This window comes from Rhipicephalus microplus, chromosome 6, assembly GCF_043290135.1.
Source record: "Rhipicephalus microplus isolate Deutch F79 chromosome 6, USDA_Rmic, whole genome shotgun sequence".
Taxonomy (NCBI): domain Eukaryota; kingdom Metazoa; phylum Arthropoda; class Arachnida; order Ixodida; family Ixodidae; genus Rhipicephalus; species Rhipicephalus microplus.
The window spans coordinates 118,552,206-118,567,946 of record NC_134705.1 but is presented as its reverse complement, the minus strand read 5'-3'; the positions used below and the strand labels follow the sequence as shown (position 1 = coordinate 118,567,946).

Genomic DNA, 15,741 nt, shown 5'->3' with positions numbered 1-15,741 from the left:
AGCATAACACTTCCCTGATTTATAGGTTTTAATAAATTGAAGTAATGTTGCAGACCTCCGGCAGCGTGTGTTTGTGTTTGTGCAGTTTTTCGGTGATAGGGTTATGTGCATTACTGGTTGACAGCACAAAGCAGCAGGCCCGAGCCAGCTTTCAGAAGCATAAGTCGATTATCGCCTTTGCGACGAGTTGGGTGTAAGTTTCAGTGAATTGAACACTCTTCCCTGCTGGCAATCCTAGGGATACATCTTTCTCGGCGAGAAACAAAAAAATAAGACAGTGACGTGCCAAAAATTTGTAGGCTTGCCTAATAAGTTTATTGCGCACTCAGACTATTCTACTCTTTGCAACAGAAATTATGATGTATGCTAAATTGTTTCATGGCGATATTCCACAGAGAAACGTTCTTGTTGATGGCACATGTTTTTGAAGTTTTTTTTTACTTACAGGTACTTTATTCCCCCCTCATGCCCATGCTGGAGTGGATAGATTGAATAGTTTGGCATAATTTTAAGAATACAAAGATTAAGTAATTATCAATTACACATTTGGAAAGTCATATTATTGTTAAGTACATACATAATTTGTTGTGAAATAAAGTGGCACTCAAAATATATTCAATTTAATTCACTCGAGCTACATTGAAACCATGCTGCTTTCTTTATAAGTCATATAATAAATTGACGGTAAAGAATAATTTTTTTTCAGCTTTGTTGATAATTTATGATTCATTATACTGTGCAGTCATCCTTGATTAGTCCGCAATATAGATCGGTGGCTCGGCGAAGAGATGAATATCATTAATATAAACTAAAACATGAAGAGGCCTGAGGACTGAGTTATGCGGTACGCTGACGTACACTGCTAACTCTTCCGAGACACACATTTATGCTATACGCCCTGTCCTATGTTTCTTAAGTAGCGTGCAGTACACGTTAGCACCTCGAGGTGCTCACGCGGACTGCATGCTACTTGAGAAACATAATACATGGCGTATAGCATAAATGTGTTTCTGCCTTTCAATCCCCTTAGCTAATAATTTTTTTTAAATCCTGATAAAGAATGACAAGTAATGCCTCGAAAAAAATGGCATTGGTCTGGCTTTTCGTATTCATCAGCTATTTCCACTGTTGAATAATGAAAGATAAACCAGATCTAAATTAATGTCTGAATAATTGCCGAAATGCACGTTTTATCACACCCAGACAATTGAACAGGCATTAATGCATGCGTGTATGAAGCTATGGAAACGAAAGTGCAGGGTCTGTATAGTGTGCATATATTACTGAGTCTCGCAAAAATAATACTATAGCAATGGGAACTATACAGACATTCTCAACGGATGTTTGAAGTTGGTGTCACCATCGCTGTTATGTTCGGTCTACATTCCAAATTCATGATAAACCTCGCGCAGCGTATCTTACAACCGTGGGTAAGAACCCGTGAGCGGGTGCGATGATGGCAGCTGTATAGCAAAGATCAAACGAGCCGGCTCGGAAGGCGAACGCGATAACATCACCCGGCGTGTTTTCGATCTGCCATCGAGTGCTTCGCGAGCGGAGACGAAACGACTCACCCGTCTTGAACGAGCATAAAAGGACTCGCTCAACACCTCTCCCTATTATATTTTCACTCAGTGAAAAAGTGTCTAGAATCACCCCCCCACAATCGCTACATATAAGTAGTAGTGTGCAAGAAGCCACGACTTCCCTAATACAAGCACTTTCTTTAGCAAAAATTTGTGTTTAGAAAAAAAATGTTTAACGATTTCGAGTACTTCGTACTCGAGAAACGCGGAACTCTACAGTACTTGTGATTGCGTGCACTCATCGGCATTTTTGCCTTTTACAATCTGCACTAGCTTGAACTCTGCAGCTGACGTCTTATTAAGAGGCGTTCTTGTGGGACGCGGACGCGTACGAAGACACGGATGAGTGTTCTTTGCGCGCGATCGTAGATGGCGTGGAGTTCCACCACATCACGTCGGGACTGTACGGCACACACCGAAGGACAAGAAGCGAACAGCAACAGGGAGATGTGGGAGGCAACGCTTTCCAGCCCGGCCCTTGAGGACCAGCAGTGAAGGCCAGACAGAAAGACTGAAAGGATGGCGAGAGCCAGCGGTGCCTTGGAATAGGGGCCCGACCACACAGCGTTGTTCTGTTTCAGTGGCAACGAGGTCTTTTCCGCAAATAAAGTTTTGGTCTTCTTCCAGGTTCCTCGATAGACAGTTTATGCAGGTACACCTGAGCTGATGCGACTTTAGTTAACGCCTGTGGCTGCCCATGATGCCGCATTGTCATTTAATAGGCACCCAACAGTAGACCAAAGGGCACGACGAAGCTTTCTGGGCTGACTCGGCGTTGTTGGTACTGACCGCCAGGGATACTAATAAAAAGAAACGCTGGCTGAACAAAGTGACACGCTGAAACGTCAGTGCCCTTTTTGACACGTTTTCAAGGAACGCTTGCTGAGTGCTTGCATAATAAGCCGTGACCGGCTTGCTCACAACTAAAAAAGAAAATTATATGCACGTGCAAGTTTAGTTTTGCTGCGTCTACTCGCTAGGCTACGCATTGGAAGCCTCGGTTTTGCTGCGCCTACTGGCTAGGCTGTCTATTCTGGCGCTACTCTCGGATCTCGTAAAATGCATTGCCAGGTGCCTATAGCGACCTTTCCACGACCCCTTTAACATCTCCTGAAGTAGCTTATTCGCTGCGGCGTTCATGCATACTTTCCGGGAATTACGTCTTTCACAGAACGTGAATAAGGTGAGAGGACATGAATACGGTACGCGCGACCTGCACATCTGCATTCCCCGTGCTGAACTGACACAGGAACGGCCGCGTGGATGGACACACCAGAAGCTCTGCCAGGCCCTGGAAGCTCATTGCTAGTTTCGGTTTCAAGGAAAATGCCCACTCCCAGCGGTTGCAACGCATACTAAGATCCGGTTGAACAGAATGAAGTTGATGTGAATGTTCGCATTTATTGGCTTTCACAAGTTTTTACGATTAAAAAATGATACTCCTGTAAGACGCTTCTCTTTTGTTTATATGCCTTTTTTATTTTTTATTTTGTAAATTTTAAACAAGGCGAAGCGTGGGAAGAGATCGGCTTGCATTCATAGCGTGTGCCTCCGCTCCTTCTCGCCCCTAGCTCAGCGATATGAAAAGTTGTATCGCGCTCAGTTGTCTCGATCAGTTGGCGCGTCAGCTACAAGAAAGATTAAGACATCAAGTTGTGGCAGGCAGAGAACGGAAGCCGCAGTGAGCTATACGCCAAATAAGTCGACCTGACAGTCGTCAAAGACGTCTTAGTCGAGCAACGCATGTTTCACGTGACTCGGCGGTGTGCTAACCTGAGGATTTCAAGTTACGTGAAGGTTCTTCAGCGTTTCTTAAAGACAACGGGTGAGCAAAAAAGTTTGTACCAATTATTTGAGCAGGTATTGGTTTTTCACGTGTACATATCATTAAACTCAGTTCTCTGCAAGCCGGCCTGGACTGACAGAAAGGCAGTGTCGCTTGACTAATTGGTGAAGAGAACAAACTACTGTCGAGAAAATGCGTTTACTGAAATGATTGAATTGATGAAATCATGTAGCCGAGTTGACTCGGCTACATGATTTTAGTTTCTTTTTATTTCTGCGAGTAGTTCAAATGATGTCAAGTAATTATAGGTTGATTTGAATTTCTTGTAGGAGCGGATTGAAAATTTGTTACGCTTTCATTCTAATAGTGTCACTCAAGTACACGTGATGGACTATTTGCTCCTAAAGATTATTAGAAAGAATGTCGTGGAGCCGAAGTTTTGACAAGCGAGCTTTTCTTTGACAAGGCAACGCTGTTGCCCGGACGAAGACAAGTAGTCTTGCCGAAACACAGTTTCCAGCGACGTTCTTCCTCGAAAAACTTCTGATCGCTTCAAGCCTCTCCATGCCTTTGAACTTTCGTCTTGTTTGGTACTGAAGTTCCGTAAAAAAAAAAAAACTATGAGAACTGCCATAACAAACGCGATTGAGTCAAATACGACGTGCCCTAGTCGCATTTGGTGGTAATTTTAGCTTTATTTTGGATATTTCGGGCTAAAAGTTTACTCATTTTGTTCGTATGTAAGTTGAACTGCTTTTATAGATTGACACTTAAGCTCTACGTGTATATCTGTTTTTTATACAAAACGTGCAATGAAAATGTTTATTTTATTTTGGCTGATTGTGTATTGTTTTACTGAAAAATCAGTTAGCTGAACTTTGACCTCTTCATAAAACACAAAAAAAGAAATTAAAAAATAACGATTAGGAAAATTTTAAGAATGTCCGCATCGCCCGAGCGGTGAGCAGACCTAAAACAAGGCAGGAGAGCATTCCGCTTGCATGCGAAGTGGGAAAGGAGGGCTTCCGCGGCAACCCTCCTGCTCTCGATTTTTCGTCCTTTTTCTCTATTTCAGGACGTTATCAGGGATGTCATGAAAGACAGTATTTGTTCCTGAGTTATTTCTAGTAGAACGCCCGGCAACCATCAGTGGTGAAAGCGGCGCTGTCGCTGCCGAGAGTGAATACATTGGAGGTATAAGTAGAGACTTTCTACCCCCTGGATAAAGGCTTTAGCTTAGGTATCCCCCTCCCCCTTCTTTTTATAGAGGCGAAAATACTGGAGGCATGCTTTGACTTTGGTGCACACTATTAAGCCGATTGTGTTTCCGATTTCTGAAGTCCTGAAGAACAGAGTGTCTTATAACAGAACGGGTGTTTCAGCACTAATTAGGCTGTCTTTGTGTATTTAGTTGCAGCAGTGAGCGCGACAGCACACTCCGAGGTTGCACTTATATACGTTGCTTTGGCTGCTGCAGGAAGGAGTAAGCTATGCATTGTTGCCGTGAGAAGGGTTACTAGGTGAGTTCGTCGTTTTAGCTAATAAGAACGAACAGGTTCAAGAAATCACTGCTGTGAAGACAGCTAATACTGATACGAAAAGTGGCCGCCAACGCACTGAAGGTCTTTGTATTGGCACTCACTCTTTCCGGTTACATTCGTAAAAAAGTTTCCGACTCTTAACACTCTCGGTAATTACTGCTCATACATGCAATGGTATTCTGAATGTTTGCGCTACACTGTCATTTTTTTTCCTCAACGACGTATTCTATGACATACTCATCAGAAAACTTTTCAATATATTTCGGGCAAGCTGTACAGTTTTTAACAATTGATTTAAAATTGGCTGCTGCAATAAATTCTCAGCGGAGTTTCGACCACTACTGAAGAGTGATTTTTTAAGGGTCAGAAGGTGCCTGAATGGCATTTTATAGAAGAACACGTGGTCAACACTCGTCCGGACGGCCGATGATGTATAGCTGCGCGTAGGAATGAATACGGGTGCGCTCCACAGTTCAGACAAACCTATCGCAAAGAATCATTACTACACACCTCGGCGCATATTGCCCAGAATTGGTGTATCAGCGTTCCGCTATCGCCTTCCTGTAATTAAAACCTTGGAATGTAATTAGGAAACTTGATGTTTTTTTGTTTTTGGTGTTGCGGTTTTCTTAGCGTTTTCCGCATCAGTGTTTTTTGAACTTTCGCTCCGCCTTTTCTTAATCACAAACTTATATACCAGCCGTAGCAGGAACTCCCGTGTGTTTATCTGTGTTTCTATCTCCATCCTCAATTCTCTCATTCCTCTCTTCTTTACTTCTCTGCCTCCCCTTCTCCAGCGCAGGGTAGCCAACCAGATATTTGTTTTCCGGTTAACCTCCCTGCATTTCCGCATCACATCTCTTTCTCTTTCTTTATCCATAGCAGAACACCTAACTTGTCCTGGGTGGTTCTCAGTATATGCGCGCTCTTCGCAAACTATTCTTCTCTCACGCTTGTCCCTTAATTTTACAGCTCTTTTCTGAAAAAAATTATTACCCTAACTTTTAACGCCACGCCAATGTCAGGCGTTTCCATGTTGGGGGTTCCCGTGCTGATTAGAAGAAGAAGAAGAAACCCAACGAACGTTTTTCAACATAAAACCCACGTTAACAGATATTCAAAAAAAAAACGGGTCGAGAAGTAATTTTCAATTCTGGATAAATCCGTGACATACCAAATTAATCGGGTTTGGCGAAACCAGCTGTCTGGTCGGCACCAAAATCAAGTTGTAGCTATTAGTGTCTACTTTGTTGTTGATTCTTTTTTCTCACTATCTAAATCTTTGGTTTCTTTCTTTTTTTTAACATACTGTCTTTACTATACAACTCCCCCAACCCCTCCTTTTTTTTTCGTTGTAAACAATAAGGCAGTTATCTTCCATATGAGACTACGGTATATGTTCTCTTGGCCAATCCCTCAGAGTGGGTACGAGCCATGAATTAGAGGATACAAACAAACAAACAAATCGCATACATTCAGGAAACCTGGCTTGGTAACGGTGAAAAATTTTACATGAAAAATTATCGATTAATACGGCTGGATCGGCCGAGTAGAGGCGGCGGTCTGGCTTTCTTAATATCAACTAATTTTAGTCACAGAGCCAAGATATCGTATCAGTGTATGGATAAGAATTACGAAATTCTGGTGTTAGACATAACACTACCAGACTGCTCGCCTTTCTCTTTTGCAAATGTATACTTTCCTACAGGAGTTCAAGACACGAGATGCCTCGATATTATGGTAGCTTCATGCAGAAAAGAAATAGTACTATGTGGTGATTTCAATTCTCACCATGTGTCTTGGGGCTTCAAATCTGATGTATGCGGAAGACGTTTGTGGGAATGGACGCTGGATAATAACTTTTCCTGCTTGAATTCACACGTTGCTACATTTGTAAGAGGTAACTCTAAATCGACTATTTATTTAACACTTTCCAGCCCCACTTTAAGCATATCTTCGTGGAATATATTAGATTGGGCTACAAACAGCGACCACCTTCCCATTACGTTTGAAATTAAGTTGCCGAGGTTAAGTTTGGCAGGGAAAGTTGGCTCATTCGTAAATTATGCTAAATTAGAAAAAGACTTAAAATCTACGTTAACTTTTCGCGAGGAAATGCAGGAAGACCTTAGGGCTATGAGTCTATCTGCGGTGTTGAAACGATCACTAAAAAATTCAACGTTTACAGTAAACCCGAACACAGCGGGATCTTTTAGCCCGTGGTGGAATCTAGAATGTGTCAGGGGGTATGGAAAGCGAAAAGCAGCTTGGAAAAAGCTGTTAATTAACCAATGCCCTAAAAATTGGAGTGATTATAAATTCATGGCCGCCGGTTTTAAGTGTCTAGTGCGCAAAGCAAAATAAGACTATGATATGAATAAATTTAATTATCTGTCTAAGTCTAAAAATAAGAAAATGCTTTTCAGATTTTTACGTGCGAGAAAAATGATTCCACAGACAGAAAGCAGTCATTCCACCATTATGTCTCCTCGCGAACTCTCTGAATTCTTGGAAAATATTGCTAAAGGCTTGAAAACCAGGTTTACGACAATTATGCCAAAGTCTATGGTGAATTCAAGGGTGGATTGTGATTTCCAGAAGGTATCTTTAGCTGAACTGGCGGATGTAATGAAGAGCTTACCGTCCGCTGCTGCCGGACCTGATGGGGTGACCTCTACAATGATTAAAGTGTTATACGAAATATCGCCACATGAAATCCGTAATATAGTTAATTCACTGAAAAATTCTTGGATTCCGGCCGATTGGAAGCTTTCCAAAATAATTCCGATACTTAAAAAACAGGGAAGGGAGTTTACTCTGGATAACATAAGGCCTATTTCATTGACATCTAACCTTAACCTAGTCAAGCTTGTAGAGAGAGTCTTAAATGCCCGTATAATAAACTACATCAATGAACATACAATACTAAACCCCAGACAAATTGGCTTTAGATCGGGATACTCCATTTGGTGTGCACATGTGGATTTGGAAAGTCGCATACAGCTGGCTCGGCATCGCCGCGAATACTGTGCACTAGTCACTCTAGACTTAGCTAAAGCGTACGACAAAGTGGAATATCCTATCCTAATCCAGCAGATGCAAGACCATCGCTTTCCAAAATATATAACAGCATGGATTACAGAGCTTGTGAAAGACAGAGAATTTTATTGCTTCTTGGATGGATGCTCTTCTAAAAAATATAAGCAGACACGAGGTGTACCTCAGGGCTCAGTATTATTCCCGGTGTTATTCAACATAGTACTAAGTTCCATTCCAACTCATCAGGATATCCAAATTTACATATATGCAGATGATATTGCTTTCTTTGCAACAAACAGTGATCTGCACTCATTGTATCAGGCATTACAGAATTTTGATTTGTGTGGTTTAACGTCGCAAAACCACCATATGATTATGAGAGACGCCGTAGTGGAGGGCTCCGGAAATTTAGACCACCTGGGGTTCTTTAACGTGCACCCAAATCTGAGCACACGGGCCTACGACATTTCCGCCTCCATCGGAAATGCAGCCGCCGCAGCCGAGATTCGAACCCGCGAATTGCGGGTCAGTAGCCGAGTACCTTAGCCACTAGACCACCGCGGCGGGGCCATTACAGAATTACATGAACATGCTAAAAGGATGGCTTGACAATATCCATATGTCATTGAACGTCAAAAAAAAAATGGCAGCATATCCACGGAGTGAATGATGGAGAGTGGGGCGAAGCATTCGTCCGTCCATGCGTCCGTCTGTATGACCGTCCATGCGTCTGTTTGTGCGCCCGTCCCTGCGTTCTTTCATGCATCCGCCCCTGCGTCCGTTCATGCGTCCATCCATGCATCTGTTTGTGTGTCCGTTCGTTCATCTATTCAACACTCCAAATCCCACCATCTCGCATCTTTTTATCATATATTCCCCATATAGAAGCACCACCATCCAGCGGACATTCCAAGAACTAAACGAGAGGTGGCACACGCACACTTTCTTACGGCCTGCGCTTTGGGTCAACTTCCCACCTTTAACCACCTCGAGTTCATGGTATATTCTAGTTCACTGTATTCATGGCACTGCGACCGAACGCTCGCTAAACCTTTTGAAAACCAAGGAGGTTACGCCCAGCGAGTATAACGTAGCAACCTTTCCCTGTCAGATAGGGCTCAATTTACATGTCAATGGCTGCTATTGAGAAATGAGAGACAGGAGAGTTCGGCTTTTACTTTCTTACGGCTTGCGCTTCGTATCTACTTCTCATTTTTAACCACCTTGAGTTCATTCATGGTATATACAAGTTCATTGTATTCATGGCACTGCGGCTCAACGCTCGCTAAACCTTTCTAAAGCTAAGGAGGTTACACCTAGCGAGTGTAATGTAGCATCCCTTTCTTGTCAGATAGTGCTCAATGTACATGCCAATGGCTGCTAATGGGGATCGCAGCGTGCGCGTTGACTAAAAGCCGAATGCTCATGTCTCTCATTCCCCATTAGCAGCCTTTGGCATGTACATTGAGCACTATTTTTTATTGTTAAACAACGCACAGAAGAAATCTCTCACTGGCACCACCTTGGAGGTTAAGTGTTATACCTATTTCGGGTATGTGCCACTGGTGGTTACATACGAGGGACGCCCAAGCCACGCCATAAGGAGCTTCGCCCCTAAAAAAGCGCGCTTCTGCCATTCTCTTTTAAGGATCGTGTCAACATTTCTCTGATGTATCGAACCGAGCTCATTCCCCAGGTCGATTTCCTGAAATACCTAGGCATCGTATATAATAGGAGGCTAAATTGGAAAAGCCATATAGACGAGGTTGGCTGTAAAGCGTCACGTGCCTTGGGGTGGTTACGCAAATTGGGAAACAGAAAAATAGGATTGCGTAGGAGTTCATTGATAATGATTTACAAGATGTATGTATGGCCTCTTATGGAATTCGGGTATGTATTATTTTCTGGCAGCGCGGCTTACAAGATGAGACAATTAATATTATTAGAAAGAGAAGCTTTGCGCTTGTGTCTTGGACTCCAAAAATTTGTGGCAAATAATGTTTTGTATGTGGAAGCGCGCCTCCCACCTTTGTTAACTCGGTTTAGAATACTTACAGTCCAAACTTTCTTAAATATATACAATTCGCCTCGGCGACAAGATTCATACGTTTTTATTCAAGAACCAACCGCATTCTTTGGAACACAATGGTCTAGACTACACTCCCCTCAGATTAGGTTCGTCCAAGCGTTGCTAGAGCCTCTCAATGTAAATATTTATTAGATTTGCATAACGAAGACACCTATTTTAAAACTTCAAATTAAATTTGATGATATTTTTCCTTCTAATGCAAAACAACTGCCCCTTCAATATTTAAATATTCGGTTAAAAGATTACTTGACTCATCTGTCCATAAACAACATTATTGCGACGGATGCATCCGTATTGAACGAAAAGGCTAGAATAGGCATCTTCTGTACTTCTCTCGACTGGTCTTTCTCAATTCCATTACCAGATTACACGCCTATATTTATCGCTGAATTATTTGCTATAATTCTAGCGCTTCGTAAACTTCCTGCAAGCGAATCAGAAGCGGTCATACTTACCGAGTCTCTCTCAGTATGCACTGCACTATCTACAGCAAAAGTTGACATTAATGAGTATGATTAGCAGTTTATTACCAGAAAACCTGAAAAAATTTCACTTGCTATGGATACCCGGCCACTGCGGAATTTATCCAAATGAGATGGCAGACTCGTTAGCCAAAGCATCTTTAAGCGGACCAATCTTACCTATTTTACCTGATTTCGCCTACGTAACAGCACTAAGATATAGAAAGGCTTGTTTGAACAAAGAAATAGAAAAATTATCATTGGATAAAGTCAGAGACTTCGTACATCTAAGATATTGCTGGAACAAACAGTGGTGTGTATCTTGGCAGTTAGAAACTACAATCACCAGGTTACGATGCAGAATTCCGCATCTGAATCACTACCTACATAAAGCTGGACTAACAGCATCTCCGTTGTGTCTCTTTTGCAAGGAATCGGAATCAATAGATCATTTCTTTTTATACTGTAAACGTTATGCTTATCAAAGAAAAAGATACCTGGTCGAAGCAATTGAGAAGGTAGGTTTAAAAATAAACGTGGAACTAATTTTATCCTTCGGAGGGATTACATTAGGTTATTGCCACAGGGAGGTTTTCTCTGCTGTGTGCGAGTACATAAGGGCAACAAAGAGATTACCCTGTTAGCCTACAACTACGAGACTACCTGAATGCCTGACTGAACACACTTGATGATCCTGCCGCCCGGTTCTTGGCCGATCCCCCTTTGTGGGCGAGTGCCAGCAAAGATGAAGGTACATCATCATCATCATCATCATCAAATCGGCGCACGTTCGTTCGAAGCAGCCGGAAAGCAAGCTCTCCCGTTCCATCCTTTCTGGTTTTGAAGAGAATCGATAACAGTAAGTCAGAACCAGTACGCATTCCTTAAGGACGACTCGGAAAACTTAGTGCGCGGTCTGAATCTGTTTGCTATTCCCTTTTACGTGGATGAAGCACTGAAGCAGTGGCACGAGGGTAAAGGCACAGTTTTTTCCCCTGAAGATTACACGCCGATGAACAAGCTATGGGATTCCTTAATACCAAATACTTTATAAATATGCTAGCATTTGAGCACCCACATTTCTCTCGACGAGTTGTCTTGGTTCCAAGCCGTTTAATTTTCTCTTCGATTCATTATCTCGTGCAGTGCTGACCTCATTAGTGTTTGTCTGGTAGGGTAGATTAGAAGGCTCAGGTAGATTTGCAGCTCAGGCTAGCGGCTGCAAAGCTGAAGGGCTTGGGTTCAATTCCCATTGACATGTCACTTTTAGAAGATAACTGTATAGTGGAGCTGATGAGCGCAAACTCTTTTGCGGGTTGTCGGAGGAATGCCTTATCGAAGAGTTTTATTGCAAATAATTTTCGGAGTTGTCGAAGAATGCCTAATTGTAGAGTGTAGAAAACAGATTGAAGATGGAGCTCGGAGGCGAGGAAGAAGTAGCCAGGGTCACGTTCTGCATATTTTTTTTCCTGTTCTGTCAACAATAAACCGAAGACGTATCGGTCCTGCGGCCTCTCTGGTCCTTCTAAAACATGGTACCGTGACCAGGATATTCTCTTCGAATTTATCCAAATGTCGATGAATTGTGGCCGCTAGAAGGAAGCTACTTGATGTAGTTCCGAAAGTAACCCTTGTCATCCTCCATGTTTTTATCTTCGGGGTTGGCATATCTTCGCTGGGTATTCTTTCCCACCACATGAATCGCAGTGCGTCTCGGTCATTTTCATGTATCTTGATCTGCAAGAATGCTTTTTTCACGTCGGCTGACATAGCGATCTTGTGATGTCGAAAGTTCATCAGCAAGCTTGTGATGTCGGGGTTTAGGTTTGGCCCCTTTTCAAAGTTGTCATTTAAGGATTCACCTGGGTTCTGGCTTGACGATGCGTCAAAGACGATCCTTATTTTTGTCGTTGTTCGGTGCTTCTTAATTACTGCTTGATGCGGCATGTAGTATACAAATTTGTTCTGTATATCGGATCCAGCATCTTCTTCGACGTTTTCTGCTATTTCTTGCTCAAAGTACTCTCGAATAGCTTTGTCATAGGCTAGGAGTTCATCTTTATCCTTGCATAATTTTTTGGTCACCTGGATAAGCCTCTTCTCTCAATGGTGGTGTTGTCGTCCAATGTCACGTTTTCCTTCCATTGTAGCCGCACTTGGTATCTTCCTGCCTTGAATTCCATTGTTTGTCTGGGCGTAGTCTAGCACATGTTCATCGCTTAACTTTGTTGCTAATTTCTCCTTGATGCCCATGTTTTCCAAGTCCCAGAATCTCTGCAGTTCGTCTGCAGTCGTGTCCGACTTGGCACTGACCTTGAGTACCATAACCGTCGATGATTTCATCGGCACACAATGAAGTCCTACAGGACCTTGGACCGTCCATCCCAATATTGTTTCTATTGCCATTACTTTTGGATGAATCTCGCAAATGCGACCAGTGACTACAGTCCAGTAATAATCTGCTCCAATTATTATAGAAGTTTCCATATTTTTTCTTTCTTTGTCCGTCTTCTCGTTGTCATCAGCCAAACGAATTCCCATCGATCTTGCTTTTTTGTTATTGTCAACGGTGGCGATGGTAGCACGTCACAGGATATAACTTCCATCTCCAGTGCCTCAATCGTGATTGGCTCCGAGATGGGATCCTGCCTCACGCTGACCTCGACGACTTTCATGTCTAGTTCCATCTCTCCTCCTCCAAATGATCCTACAGTAATTCTTACGGATCTTTTTACCTTGCACGCTAGTTTTCTTGCCAATCTTTTGAGGATGAATGTCCTCTGGCTCCCGTTGTCCAGCAGAATCCGTGCGTAGCACCCGCTGTCTTCTCCCTCCGTCCACAAAAAGGCTGTCTGCAGTAGTATGCACTTGTGTTCATCAGACTGCTGTGCGTGCATGTTGCAGGACTTGCTGGTGTCTAACCGGCCAGGTTGCGCGCTTTTACGCACTTGCTCAACATCACCGGTTTGCTGCTGTGCTGACTTTCCTGCAGGCGTACGTGGTCGACATATGGATGTTGCATGCCTTCCCTTGCATGTTTTGCAGCGTACGTTAGCGCGGCATATCTTCGCGGTGTGGTGAGGTCTGGTGCATCTGAAGCACCTTCGTTCCCGTTGCAAGGCTTCTTTCTTCTGTTGCATACTAATGCTTCTTCTGCAATCTTCGGTGTAGTGTCCAGTCATCTCACAGAAGACGCATTTTTTCATCGCGGTGCTTTGAAGCGCAGATGTTCTAGTGCACCTCATACTGTGCGGTGACTGGGTAACGTCGTATTTTTCCTCTCGAGTTTCTTCTCTGCTGCGTATATATATGTTTAAAAACTCCATAATTTCTTTCAAACTGCTCGTGCTGTCTCTTGACGCTGAGTCCGGTTCCGTAGTTGCTGGTCTGTTGTCACCTTTCTTTAACTCCTTCATCTTCATCTCAATCCTAATATCCACCGGTAGCGCAGATTTTACACCAGGAGCTATCACTGTGGCGTAACTACCCATTTCCACTCCTAATGACTGCAATGCTCGTGTGTTCACTTGCAACTTTTGGAAGAGTTTCTTCAACCCATCTACATCTTTAGGACTCTTCACTGCTTCCAAATTTGCAAGCTCTTTTATGTAGGTCTCTTTTAAATTATCTTTTCGTCCGAAGGTTTCTTTCAAAAGAGTGACTGCATGCTCGTAATTTTGATCAGAAAACTGCAAACCTTCCATGAGGGACGCAGCCTTCCCGATCAGAGACGCCAGAAGGTAATTAAACTTTTGATTCTTCGGCATGTTCACTCTGTTATGCACCGATGTCTCGAGCTGATGCCAAAAGCTTGGCCATGCTGTTTTTTTCCCATCAAACTTGATCATCTCAAGACGTGGCAACTTAACACGCTCTTGCGTCTCCGAGATTTGGTTAGTACTTTGCACTGAACTCGCCTGTTCTGTGACTATTTTCGTTGTCAGTTGCGTCGCTTGTTCTAACTCGCGTAATCGCTCCTCTATTTTTGTCGTTGTAGCGACAATCTTCATCTCATAATGCAAAACTCTTTCAAATTCTGCCTCCGCGTCGTCTTCTTCAATGAACGGTTCTATCTGTTCGTTAACTTGTCTTAGCGTTTGTGACACGCTCTTCATCTGGTTCAGAAGCGTCATAAGTTGCGCTCGATCGGCGTCTTCTTCCATCTTCTTATCGATTTCGCTCGTAAGCGTCGTCACATTTGCTCGAAGCGTCTTCCGCTTCTTCGATAGGACCTCTTTATTCATGCCTAAAACGTATTGAAAGAGCTCTTGCCTTTTTATGCGCGTCTCCAACAGTCGTCGGTTGTGGTCCTTTTCTCGACGGTTCGTCTTTGAGCCAGACGCCGCTGCTTCGTTCTTCAACCCGTTGTTGCGAATGGGGTTGAAGTCTGTGCGTCTGTCTTCAGATCATCCTGGTCAATAAATTTGTGGGGGGCCATCTATGTCTTCGAGTGGCGACGTCGTTTAGCGTTCGTCAGCTTTCAGAGCAGCACTTTCAAAGGTGGCGAAACAAATTTATGAAACGAAACTTTTGGATAGCAGAAAGTTTCTGTATGTTGACTGGCATCCATACTAGCTTTACACAGTGTGGCTCCTTTATAGCCTACTCATTTCATTGAACTTTGGGGTTGTTTTGAAGTGTCTGATTTTAAGTAATTCTACGGAAGAATATTTTTGAAGAACGACATTAGTGACCTGTCCGACTTCTTCAGGTGTAATGGAAAAAACAAGATAAAATACGAAATAACAAAACTACAAGAAATATTATACAGGCAGAGATAGTGCGCGCATGTAGGACATCAAAAACTCTTTTTAAATGAGGCGTGCCGAACGTGTAGGTAAAGGTCTGTAAAGGTTATGCAGGTTTGTAATTGGTTATCTGACAGCATACGCTGAAATAGTCACCCGAAACGTCAAACTTTTTTTACTTTTACAGTATGCAGTTTTTTCATTGTTATGAATTTCGCAGAGTGTCACAGATCTCGCGATGCGTTATTTAATATTTTTACTGCATTTCACAACCACAACAAAGATGTGATTATATTTTCAACTTTCCTGAATGTTTTTATCCGTAACCCGCATAAACATTAGTAATTTATAATGAAACTAGACCCCAGTGAAGGTGAATATTAAAAGAATTACTCAATGATGTAATCACAGCTAGATCGCTCATCGAGTCACTCAATCAACTAGAGAAATCGATATCAAGCGAAAAGAGGAGTAGGCAAGATACCCCTCCA

The 15,741-nt window shown here is 42.8% G+C and overlaps 1 protein-coding gene across 1 annotated transcript in view; it reads left to right on the top strand.

Moving 5' to 3' along the window:
- Positions 1 to 15,741, top strand: part of LOC142766005 (uncharacterized) — a 77,134-nt gene that overhangs the window by 31,391 nt on the left and 30,002 nt on the right. The gene's annotated exons all lie outside the window — the stretch shown is intronic.